Consider the following 12,234-nt stretch of genomic DNA (forward strand, 5'->3'; position numbering starts at 1 on the left):
TAAGCCTTAAGCATAAGCCATAAATAGGACCTTCTTCACAGGGGCAATTTACAATTTCTGTGGGTGCAAGGCCTTTAGGGTTACATTCTACTCTTGGATACACACAGAGGGTGAAATTAATCAATTCAAAGGAACAGCCCAAGTCCTATGCCCTACTTAAGTCCCGTTTTAGTCTTAATTCTGAGGTCTTAAATAAGACTTAAATGGTGTATAGACCTTGTGTGGACTCTGCACAGAAGCGAAAGTCATCCATGCCACTGAGCCCCTAAAATTATAGAGCAAGTTCCTTCCTGGTGTGAAGCCAATGAAATTATACCAGTGATAAATATGGCCCTATATATACTCCATGAATACTCTGAGCCAGATCCTCAGCTCATGTAACACAATGTACCTCCACTAACTTCAGTGGAACTACTCCAATTTAGACCATTTGGACATCTAGCCTATTTTGTTTGTATCAATACAATATCTCTCCCACAGAACAGCGAAGGCCTCTTCTTAAATCAACAGCTGAGGCAGACAAATGCAAAAAGCCAGAAGAGGGCTGGTTGTTTTTTCAGAGTGCTGCCTCATCCTTCTTGCCCACCTGGTTTTTAGGAAAGAAATCATCTAGTGGACTTACCCTTTGGGAAAAGAACAGCTTTCCTGCGCTGAGACCTTTTAATCAGGTTTCACTGCAGAGGAAAAATGATTTTCCTATACCCCTGAAAATTGAAAATGATGAATGATTCCAAACTACAAAGGCACTAGAAGAAGTAGTTATACAATGCTCCATGTTTTACAATGTTACCCATTTAATTTACTGTTGGTGGACACAGAGCAGTTTAGTGCTTAAGTGATGTCTAATCTATATGCTGAATATTCGAACGTACCGTGTTAGGAAATAATTATTTGTCTGTTGTATTATAATGCCCCATCAATATATTCTCTAGGCTGCAGGTCATCTATGCAACCACTAACATTAGTACTTAGGTACAGTAACTAATAAGTTTATATAAAATCAATTTCTTGCTAAATAAGATTAGACATTACTCAGTACATCCAGGTGCCTATATTCAGGTGATACTCTGAATACTTTTGGCATATTGCCAGTGATTATTCAAATATCATTCCTGGAGGGTTCATATTCTTATAAAAGAAAACGGTATTGCTTCCAGGAATGAAACAAAATACCCCATGAGAAAGAACAGGAGTACTTGTGGCACCTTAGAGACTAACAAATTTATTAGAGCATAAGCTTTCGTGGACTACAGCCCACTTCTTCGGTATGCATCCGAAGAAGTGGGCTGTAGTCCACGAAAGCTTATGCTCTAATAAATTTGTTAGTCTCTAAGGTGCCACAAGTACTCCTGTTCTTTTTGCGGATACAGACTAACACGGCTGCTACTCTGAAACCTGTCAAAAATACCCCATGGTGTCTCAAGTGGGCAGCTGGAGGAAGATACTAAATTAGCTTATCTCCTCTATATTTAAAAAAAAAAAAATAAATAAATAAAAAAAAAAACCTTACATTATTCTACAGTAATGCTCCAAAACACTTACATAGAAAGCACTCCCTCCATACACAATAGTGATTCTGCAGACATCTCAGCTATGGCATATGAAGATCTTTGGCTCTTGACATGTGACTTGCATCTGAAGAAGTGAGGTTCTTACCCACAAAAGCTTATGCTCCCAATACCTGTGTTAGTCTTAAAGGTGCCACAGGACCCTCTGTTAGTGTTTGGTAGGTCATTACATGTACACTATGACTAAGGCTGTGAGTCTGTCACGGAGGTCACGGATTCCGTGACTTTCCGGGACCTCTGACACTTCTGCAATGGCCGCTGCGGCTGGCCCAGGGGCCGCCTAAGCAGCTTGGGCAGCCCCAGCCACACCAGCTGCTGCTGGGGCAGTCTTAGGCTGCTGCACCCCCGCCCCCCAGCACCACTGGGGATCCCGGGCCATGCATCACTGCCTGACCCCCAGAGCGCCCGAGTTGTCCCCAGGTTGCCCCCTGCCACAGAGCACCCAAGGTTTAGTCAGGGATAGAGTATAAGTCATGGGCAGGTCACAGGCCGTGAATTTTTGTTTACAGCCCGTGACCTGTTCATGACTTTTACTAAAAAAAACCCCCGTGACTAAAACGTAGCCTTAAGTATGACATATGGCACACACAATGTATCTGGGGAAGGAACTGTAATCTAACCATTAGTGCAGCGGACTGGGAGTCATCCAGTCTGGTTTCAACACCTGATTCCCAAGTGAGTTACTGCATTATCTCAAGCAAATCACTTGTTCCTTTGCTGCTCTGAGTAATGCAGGCATTCCAAATTAATGCCAATAGAACCGTTATACTGCCTTTATATACTCTCTCTCATATTATCTCCTACACACACAATATTAATTTATAATTAATGTGGTGGCAGCAATTGCTATTACCAACATACAAATTACATAAATAGAACACTACAACAAAAAAAAATCTTAAGTACTCAAAGGTATGGCAAAGACCAGCTAAAGTAACATATAAATAATCCATTACACCTACAATTCATACATTCAGTCAACACTATTGTCATGTTAACATTCACCTTTCACATTTCACAAACAACCTTCATTTTGACCTATAGCACATATTTACAAACCCTTTAAACATACACATCGCAAACAGATGCACACACATCAGTGCTTAGCTGGCTCGGCTCAAAGTTGGTTTCCTTCTAGTAACGTACAACTTAAGGAGATTAATAGAATCCAGTACCCTGGGCTACTTGCCCACATGGAGACCACTAGTTTATAGTTAAGTCAGTTAAATACTTATGTGCTTAAAATTTTAGCTCATAAAACACTACATAAACCTTAACAAGGTGGCTCTATTGACAGTGAGCCAGTCAGGAATGATAAACAATACAAATAACTATTATTTCAAAAGCAGTTACCCAATCTCCTTTACTATGCAAATGTGTGTTTGGAGATTTATACCAGGGTGAATATGTGGGTGTAGCAATTGTGAGCATCAGAGGGCTAAAAAAAACAAAAAACAAAAACAGACAAACAAAAAAACCTGAGAGGTATGAGATCAGAATTGGCAGAGGGGTCAGTTTTGGAGTTCCTGTCATTTCAAAACCATTAATTCTGGATTTTTGAAACTGTATACAAAATTCACAGTAGCCAAAGCTTCTTTTGCTATTGAAAATGAGAGGTGCATGGAGAGAATAAAAATGATAATGGATCCCTCGTTGCAGCATGAACTGTGGAGTCACAACAAGTACCTTCATAATAAATATAGAGATATTTATATCAAGTTCATTCCAAGATGGCATATGGTACTCACATGTATATACAGAGGATATTCATGCATATCTTCAACAGAATAATGTAACAATTACAATTTCATAGAGTTATTTTTTATGTCTCAGTAGAGATTTGGCTGGTACGGAAAGTGGAAGGAAAGGCAGGAGGGAAAGTAGAGCTAAACTCACGGCACAACAGGTAGCGTATCTTCATGCTACCACATGGCAGATCACACAAGCTGGGGAATAGCTAGTATTCCTGTTCTATGAGCAGGAAAAGACCAGAATCCTGACCGAGACTGTGACTCTGTCTATCTTCAAGAGATGATGTAATACCCTCTGTCAGTCTTTATGCACCTCCATGGGCAACAAGAGTGTACTGCAGGTGCAGGATGGAGTTATGCACAAATGGGAACCTGATTACTGTTAGTCTGCTCCCTCTTGCCATGCCATTCTTAACGATTCATTTTTTGTGGAGGATGTGAATGAAAACCCTGATGCCTCTGGCCTAATTTGTCAGAATAAAAGAAGAACAAAGCATTTTTGCTGAGTGGATTAACTAGGCAGCAAATTCCTGTTTGCTGATTATCTTTTACTGGGTTATTCAGGCAGGCGTCTTTGAAAATGTAATAAAACTGGATATTTCCAGTAAAGAAAATCTCTTTCTTTTCAACAGGTGTTATTCTTCAGTATGGTTATTTGAATTGGTGTACGTGGTTTAGATTCAGGCCCCCTTTTATTAGAGCCACCAAAGCTCTGGGGGAAGGCAGTGGCAGTGTGGATAAAAGAGTTTCGGATTGGTCTGTCACTAATAGTCCACAATGGTCAACAGGTTTTACAAATGCAAAAATAAAAAATAAAAACTACTTTATGGGCCTAATTGTGCATGACAGTCCAAATAAGGACTGATGTGGAGATGGAACTTGGAAACACACAGGGGAGCATTCCTACTGCCAACAAGTCTTTGAGTCTATGTTTTCCAAGGGGGTATATTTATATATTTTTAAATCTTCACTCCTTTGATTCCTTATCACCATGGAAGCTATGCCTCCCACACTGCAGTAGTAGAAGGGCAGCATTTATAGCCTGCAGGGGTGGCACATAATATCCAGTTGGGGGCCTGTCCTGAATTCTACTCTGCCTTTTTTTTTTTTAATATATTTTATTTATTTATTTATTTGAGGGGTCAGAATTCCTCCAGTTTCCTGCAAAGAAGCTAAGACCGCAGACCGAAAATCCTGATGTGCATTAAAAAAATCTCTAAAGGATATTGATTCACATGTGTCCTTGACTGTTTGTTGAATGAAAGCTTCAGTGTTCTCTTCATCAGCAATTATGCAGATCACCTTCTGCTCTACCACAAATATTGATTTATATTCATATTTATATTCATCATGGAAACTTCATGGCTTGCAGGCATGAAAGAAAACCAATTCAGTAATGTTTCTGTTGGTTTTCTGTTAGCCAGCACATTTGTTTGGCAGAATAGGGCACACAATGAAGCCCTTAGGCAAGTCTGTAGGTACACAGATGAGAAATTTAAAAGCAGAAATGCTAGTAGTAATTGGGATATAGAATTTTTTAAAAACTCTAATGCTGAATTGAATACTGATTTCCTTCTTCTGTCTCAGAAGACCATATCTGGCATTCACAATAAGAGAACAGCTCCAGGAATCACATTTCTACACGGAATCCTCTAGGATTCAAGATTGTTATTCAGATGTTATAGAAGAAAAACGTGTAATGGACCATGAAATCTGGTCTCCCTCCCCATTTTGTGTGCTTTTACCCATTATTACATCAATTTCACAGGGGAGACCAGAGTTTCTCAAATTGGGGGATCCTGACCCAAAAGGGAGTTGCGGGGTGTGTGTGTCACAAAGTTATATTATGGGGGAGGGTCGCACTATTGCCACCCTTACTTCTGCGCTGACTTCAGAGCTGGAAGGCCGGAGGGTGGCGGCTGTTGGATGGGTGTCCAGCTCTGAAGTCAGCGTCCCGCCAACAGCAGTACAGAAGTAAGGGTGGCAATACCATACCATGCCACCCTTACTTCTGCATTTCTGCTGCCTTCAGAGCTGGGTGGCCAGAGAGTGGCAGCTGCTGACTGAGCACCCAGCTCTGCAGGCAGCAGCGCAGACGTAAGGGTGGCAATATCAGACGATGCCATCCTTACGTCTGTGCTGCTGCTGGCAGTGGTTCTGCCTTCACAGCTGGGCTCCTTGCCAGCAGCTGCTGCTCTCCAGCTGCCCAGCTCTGAAGTCAGCGCTGCTGCCTGCAGCAGTGCAGAAGTAAGTGTAGCAGTACCACAGCCCCCCTTACAATAACCTTGCGACCCCCCCACAACTCCTTTTTGGATCAGGACCCCTACAATTACAACACTGTGGAATTTCAGATTTAAATAGCTGAAATTATTAAATTTACTATTTTTAAAATCCTATGACCGTGAAATGGACCGTGAATTTGGTAGGGCCCTACCTATATGTAGCCAAAATACTTTAAAATTAATTTCCAATATCAGGGAGTAGAGATGAATTTCAATCAGGATAATTTACTGTAGGAGCTAAATTTAATTTTAACGTTGTCAACTTAAATATAACATTAAAAAAGGAACAAGAATGTAGAGTCTTTAAATTGTTCGAACTATTTTCTATTTGTGGTATAACCTTCCTTGTGGGAAAGGATTAATTTCTGTGGCATTTCTGTGCTCGTTACAGTTTGAAGGATGTGCAGGGGAAAAGGTAAATACATCTGTCCTGCTTCTCTTTTAGCAATACAAGAATGAACTGTTCTAATTTTTGAACATTTTATCTGTCTAGAAAAAGTGACTATATGAAACATTGTTAGTATAACAGTAACTATGATTCTCAAGTCAAAGCAGGTACTGAGAAGGGTAAATGGCACACAATTAATTTATTCTTATGCCAGTCCTAGAGTGGTGGAAGTGCAAATTCTGATTTAAAAAAAAAAAAAAAACTTGCCACAAGGAGAAATAATGTAAAATTAGGCAATTTTTGTAAGCATTTTAAAATACTGGGCCAAATGCAGAGTGAGCATTAGTACATCTCACTGATTTCAATGGATGACAAGTGAACATACTTAGATGTCATTTTTGTAACAAGTATCTGGATTGTTTAGTTTCTCTACAAAAACCTAGGAAGAGAGCAGAGGTCATAACTATAGTGCAACTATTGAAACATCACAGACATTTAAACACAGTAGGTTTAAGCTGTAGGTTAGCCTCCTTTCAAAAATACAGTACTGAAGATATTACACAGATTTCTAACACCAAAGAGTTAGTGACAGCACAAGTGTGCAAAACATAGTGATACCAACCTTGCCAATGCAGATTTTAGTAAACGAGACTTGTGAACCTGCGCATCACGGGGAAGGGAGAGGAAAACTTATATGCTATGACTGTATCCACTACACAGAAGCATCGTACCAAGATAAATTACAAATCTTATATGTCTAAATCAAGGAAGGAAATAAGTTAAGTCTATAAGTATGTGCCACAAGGAAAGTGATTGGTTTGTTTATAGTCATTTTTTGCAGAATGAAAAATTCTGAAAATTCACTTTGGAAATGTAAATGTTTTCTTTTGACATTTTCAATAAAAAAAAAAAAAGTTGCAGCATTCCCAAATTGAAATATTTTGGATCAACACTGAACTGTGTCTGCCGGAGCTTCCATGGAGCCTTTGGAGAGTTGTTTTTCAAGTACTTATCACCTCCATTCTCCTTTGTGGACAGGGCTTCCTGACTGGACAACATCTCGCATGATGCACGTGGTAGTTCAGCCAGAGGGGAGACTGTAAGGCATCATGAGCAGGGGCGGCTCCAGGCACCAGCGCACCAAGTGCGTGCCTGGGGTGGCCTGCCGGTTGCCGTGAGGGTGGTAGTCAGGCTGCCTTCAGCGGCATGCCTGTGGGAGGTCCGCCGGTCCCGCAGCTTCGGCAGTAATTCGGCAGCGGGTACGCCGAAGGCGCGGGACCGGCGGACCTCCCGCAGGCACGCCGCCAAAGGCTGCCTGACTGCCGTGCTTGGGGCGGCAAATTACATAGAGCCACCCCTGATCAGAGAGATGTAGTCCAGCTAGGGAGCCTGGCACATAGTGGAGGACGGGGGCATGAGGCATTAGAACTACAGCTCCATGAGTCACTGTGACAGTTCTAGCCAATACATATGTCAAACTTAAATTAAATGGATTCAATTCAGTTTGACAAACCAAAATGTTTCCATTTAGTTTGATTTGGCCCAAAATAGAATATTTTGTTTCTATTTCCTGAGAGAGAGAAAAATTCAGTGAAATCAAAATGTTCTCAATGAAATATTTGATTTTGTTGAAACCACATTATTTACTGAAAAAACATTGATAAAAATTTCCTGAACAGCTCTACTGACCCTTAGTGGGACTTAGGCTCCTGAAACACTAAGACGCTTTTGAAAATTTTACCCAGTAGCTACTAGCAAGAACTGTTGGAGTTCAAAAGGTTTCTGGTTTATTTTGTATTTTGAAGTCTATAAGCCTGATCCTGCAAGCTGCTGAGCCTCACACAGAGATGGTAAGCATCTCATAAACCAAATTCTGTGCTGGTGAAAAATGAAACAGTGCCACTGAAGTCAATGAAGCTGTACAAATTTACACCAGTAAAGAATTTGGCCCCACAAGAACAGACCTTTACTTCAGAAGACTGGGAGTTGGCACTACACTTTTAGTAATCCTTAATCTTGATAAATAGTGAACGCATCCATTTATCTTATTTGTTCCTATGTCAGAAATGTATTTACGAGAGTTCTATCTGCGATGTAGGAATTTCTTTCCCTGAAGTGCTACACGGCACAGAACAGTAATTTAAACATTTATTTCTTTTCAACAATTCAGATAATTATATTTAAGAACTTAGAACAAGCTTACATAAAGTAGCTCTACTCCATTTATTATGTGATAGAGACTGTATGATTGGTGAGTAACTGGAGCCTGTCACTTTGGAAAATTTCATGAATAATATGTCATATTATGCATGCATGTATAGTTCAGCAGAGTCAAATGTAACCAAACAATTAATAAAACAAACCAACAATGCATAATTGCAATGCTAAATCTAAGGGCTCAAAACTGAATTCTGACTAGGAGAGACTTATTCATTTGCTAGAAAAATACCCATTTTAAAGTAATCAAAATGCAGTCACTCAACCAACCTACAGCCTTTTAAAAATTAAGTATTGCTATTAGAAATTGATTATAGTTTTTAATAGCAATAAATCCCCCTAAAATTAGTTATTACTTACCATAGCTATAGCATTAACCTTTAGAGGTAAACAAACCAATTGCCAACTAATGCTAATGACTGATTTCAAAGGGGATTATTGCTCAATTAAATCATACCACATACAGTGTAATTATAACATAGGATCATTTTCATTTTAGCTTCATTTTAAGGTGAGGTGTCTGTATTGTAATGAACCCCATTAATTCAAAAACAGCATTTAGGCATATTAGGAGAAGTATGTAAGCTACTTCCATGTCTTCTAAATGTCCAAAACTAAAGGTGTTTTTCCTGTAAAGTATAGCAAATAAGCTCTCCAAAGTTGTTTTAACTCCTTCATTGCTTCCACAAAAGCAGGTGTCTTCTAGCAGCACATTTGTTTTGCAAAGTGCTCACCAGATTGGCTTTTCAATGTGACTCAAACATCAGGCCACCTGACAGAACACGGGAGGTGCCCATTTGCAGAATGGACCCAGTTTGTCACTCAAGGCTTAAATTAGTCACTGAACATTGAAAAAAATAAAGAAATAAATCTCCTTTATAATCTGTCTACTGTATATATTAACGTTATCCTACAGCAGCTATCACTGTAATCTCAAAGCACTGTTACAATGGAAATTTCAGCACAATTTCCATGTATAAGATATTGGTTTGCAAAAGATTACCGCCAGTCTTGTCAGTGCTTCAACTGAAAAAAGTGGGTGATGGGGGGTTGGATCCCAATTTCCATGATTCTTAATACTTTTAATGGTTTCTTCTTTTAAAAAAAAAACTAGTAGCAGTGAGAAGTGAGAATACTGCATTATTATCCCCTCCCCCAAAGCTGTGCACTTAATAATAGCACACTACACAATTTGCAAACAAAGGTGTGAATCTTTTCTTATCAAACCCCAAATCATGAGGAACTAATGTGGTTTCAGTTTCAGACTGGCCTAAGTGGTAAAGACCAGGTTTGGATCTGGATTTGAAACATCCTAAACTCTGGGAGTTTTTGGAGCTGGTTGGTTTGTTTGGTTGATTAGTTTTTGCAGCCATTAATCAAAGATAAGCACCATGTAAAAAAATAGGATATCAATCTGGTATTCCCTATGTTTGAAGAAGTTGGATCTGAGGTATGGCCTTAGGTTTACCTCTAGGTTAGTTAAAACCCAAACGTCATCCCAGGTTCATTCAAAGGCTTGCAAACCTTTGGAGTAATCCTGGGCCAACTTTTAACCCAAGTCTTGCCATACCATGCAATCTTGGTCAGTCTAGAGCATGTGAGATGTACTGTATGGTTTCATTCAAAGCCATGTGAAAGCCATCTTGGCATGCTGTTGACCCCAAATCAGGCAAAGCTGCATGGTGTTGGCTGTCTTCTGCTTTGGACTTTGTCTTGCTTCGAGTTTTCAGATTCAGATTTCAGATTTGAACCTGAAGCTCAGCACAAAACTTGTACAGAGTGGGGAAGGAGAAGCAAATCTACTCAAATCAAAACAAATTAAACAAATTGTGTAATCTCCTTTTTAATGAAAATCACTGGGAGTTTTGCAGCACTTTAACTGTGACGTCAGATATCTTCTTTGTTTAATTTTGTCTTTCATTTCCATGCATATTTGAGATAAGTGCAAACCATTCAGAGAACTTTATGGGGAAGTTTGGATCCACATCTGAATTTTGTGGCTGGCCTTATCTGTATAATGTACTGAATCAAAACCCCAGTTACCAAACAGCCCCAAACTTGATATAGATGAGAACTTATACTTTACTATTACCTTCATATGCTCGGGAATTGTGACCACCCCCTCTTCACTGAGTCTTAGGTGCAAATCTGGGTGAAGCCCAGTAGTGCAGAAATCTACACACACCCCTCCTTTTTTTTTTCTTTGCCTCCATTGGTTGACATATTTTGCAGAGAACTGCCAACTAATTCCACAAAGTTGTAATCTGCGGTGTCACTTACAGCTATTAAATTAGGCAATGGAGGCAGAGTTGTTGTTTTTTTAAATCCCACCTTCCTCTTCAGTTTTGCGTCTTGCTGCTGCTACTGTGGCTCTACAATACTGTCCACACTAGAGCTGCACCCGAAGGAAAGCATGTAAAACTTATATGGCTAAGCTCTGATCCTATAAGGAGCTTCATGTAGATGGACCTCTGCAGATGTGAACAAGGCTACTAATTTCTATGGGGCTCCATGTGAGTGTAGAGGTCTGATCCCATGAAATTCCTTTCAGGGTTGGGGATCTTAGTCTCTGGCAAGGATGCTCTTCTATTATATGCATGTACTTTGGCTAATACAATGGGCCTATGTCTCCTGATTGGGGCCTCAGCCTCAAATAAGTAATAATAAATAATAATAGTAATAATAATAACAACAACTACAGTGAAGAAAAATTAGTGAATTTTGCCTTCTAACAGAGGGGAAATTATGCTGTTCTTTGTGCTTATGCTACAATAGAACAAAAAGGCAGCTAAAAGTAACAGGAAAGTGTCAAAGGCGAATATACAAATTCCTTACACCTACTATGGCCAAAACCCCAAGGTGGCTTCAAACGCCTGCTAGCTGAGTTTTACATGATTCAAAAGTAAAAAGTAGCAATTTGGGAAGCTGTCAGGGTTCCCTCCCCACTCTCAACTCTGGGGTACAGATGTGGGGACCTGCATGAAAGACTCCTAAGCTTATACTCCACCAGCTTAGGTTAAAAACTTCCCCAAGGCACAAATTCCTTGCCCTGGAATGGTATCACTGCCACCACCAAAGATTCAGGAAAAGGACCACTTGGAGTTCCTGTTTCCCCAAAATATCCCTCCAAGCCTCTTCACCCCTTTTCCTGGGGAGGCTTGAGAATAATATACCAACCAAATAGGCAACCAAGGGGAGCACAGACCAGACCCTTGGGTTTTTAGGACACTAAAAATCCAATCAGATTCTTAAAAACAGAACTTTATAATAAAGTAAAAGAAGCACCTCTGTAAAATCAGGATGGAAGGTAATTTTACAGGATAATAAGATTTAAAACAGAGGATTCCCCTCTAGGGAAAACTTTAAAGTTACAAAAAAACAGGAATAAACCTCCCTCTTAGCATAGGAAAAATTCACAAGCTAAAACAAAAGATAATCTAATGCATTTCCTTGCTATTACTTACTATTTCTGTAATATTAGATGTATCATTTCCATAGGAGCTGGATTACTTGCTTGGTTTCTCTCTTTGTCTCAGAGCAGAAAGGAAAAATCTTCCCCCACAGATTTGAAAGTATCTTCTCCCCTTATTGGTCCTTTTGGTCAGGTGCCAACTGGTTATTTGAGCTTCTTAACCCTTTACAGGTAAAGGAGGGATTTTATGCTACCCTTAGCTGTATGTTCATGACAGGAGCAGAAAAGACCATGATCTAAACGATATTCGATGAATAAACTCAGACCTTTCATTTTTCTTTCTTAAGCTTGAACTCTGAACTGAAAACTCAAAACTGAACTGCTAAGTTTTTGGACACAGAGTACCTATATTTTTATGATAGAATCCCATACCCAACCCTACAGGAGGGAATTGAAACCAATGCCTAAGAGTGTAGCATTTTATGCCATTAATTTATAAAATGTATATGGAAGACAAGGGATTTCAGAAGGCTTACACTAATAAATTACATCAAATACTGTGCTTCAGTCAAGAGACACTGCAGCCATCATAAATTTTAAATGGTATATGCTTATA

At 39.6% G+C, this 12,234-nt stretch overlaps 1 protein-coding gene across 10 annotated transcripts in view; it reads right to left on the bottom strand.

Annotated features, from left to right (window-relative positions):
* The window catches only part of SMYD3 (SET and MYND domain containing 3), a 635,613-nt gene that overhangs the window by 178,042 nt on the left and 445,337 nt on the right, over positions 1-12,234 (bottom strand). Inside the window, exon 1 of one of the 10 annotated variants that reach the window (XM_065589171.1) lies at positions 11,671-11,760. The exons of the other annotated variants lie outside the window; for them this stretch is intronic. The gene's annotated coding sequence lies outside the window, so the exon portion shown is untranslated. Of the gene's footprint in view, positions 1-11,670; positions 11,761-12,234 lie in introns of those variants that run through there. 10 annotated transcript variants of the gene reach the window in all.

The sequence above is a fragment of the Chrysemys picta genome, chromosome 3 (assembly GCF_011386835.1).
Source record: "Chrysemys picta bellii isolate R12L10 chromosome 3, ASM1138683v2, whole genome shotgun sequence".
NCBI lineage: Eukaryota > Metazoa > Chordata > Testudines > Emydidae > Chrysemys > Chrysemys picta.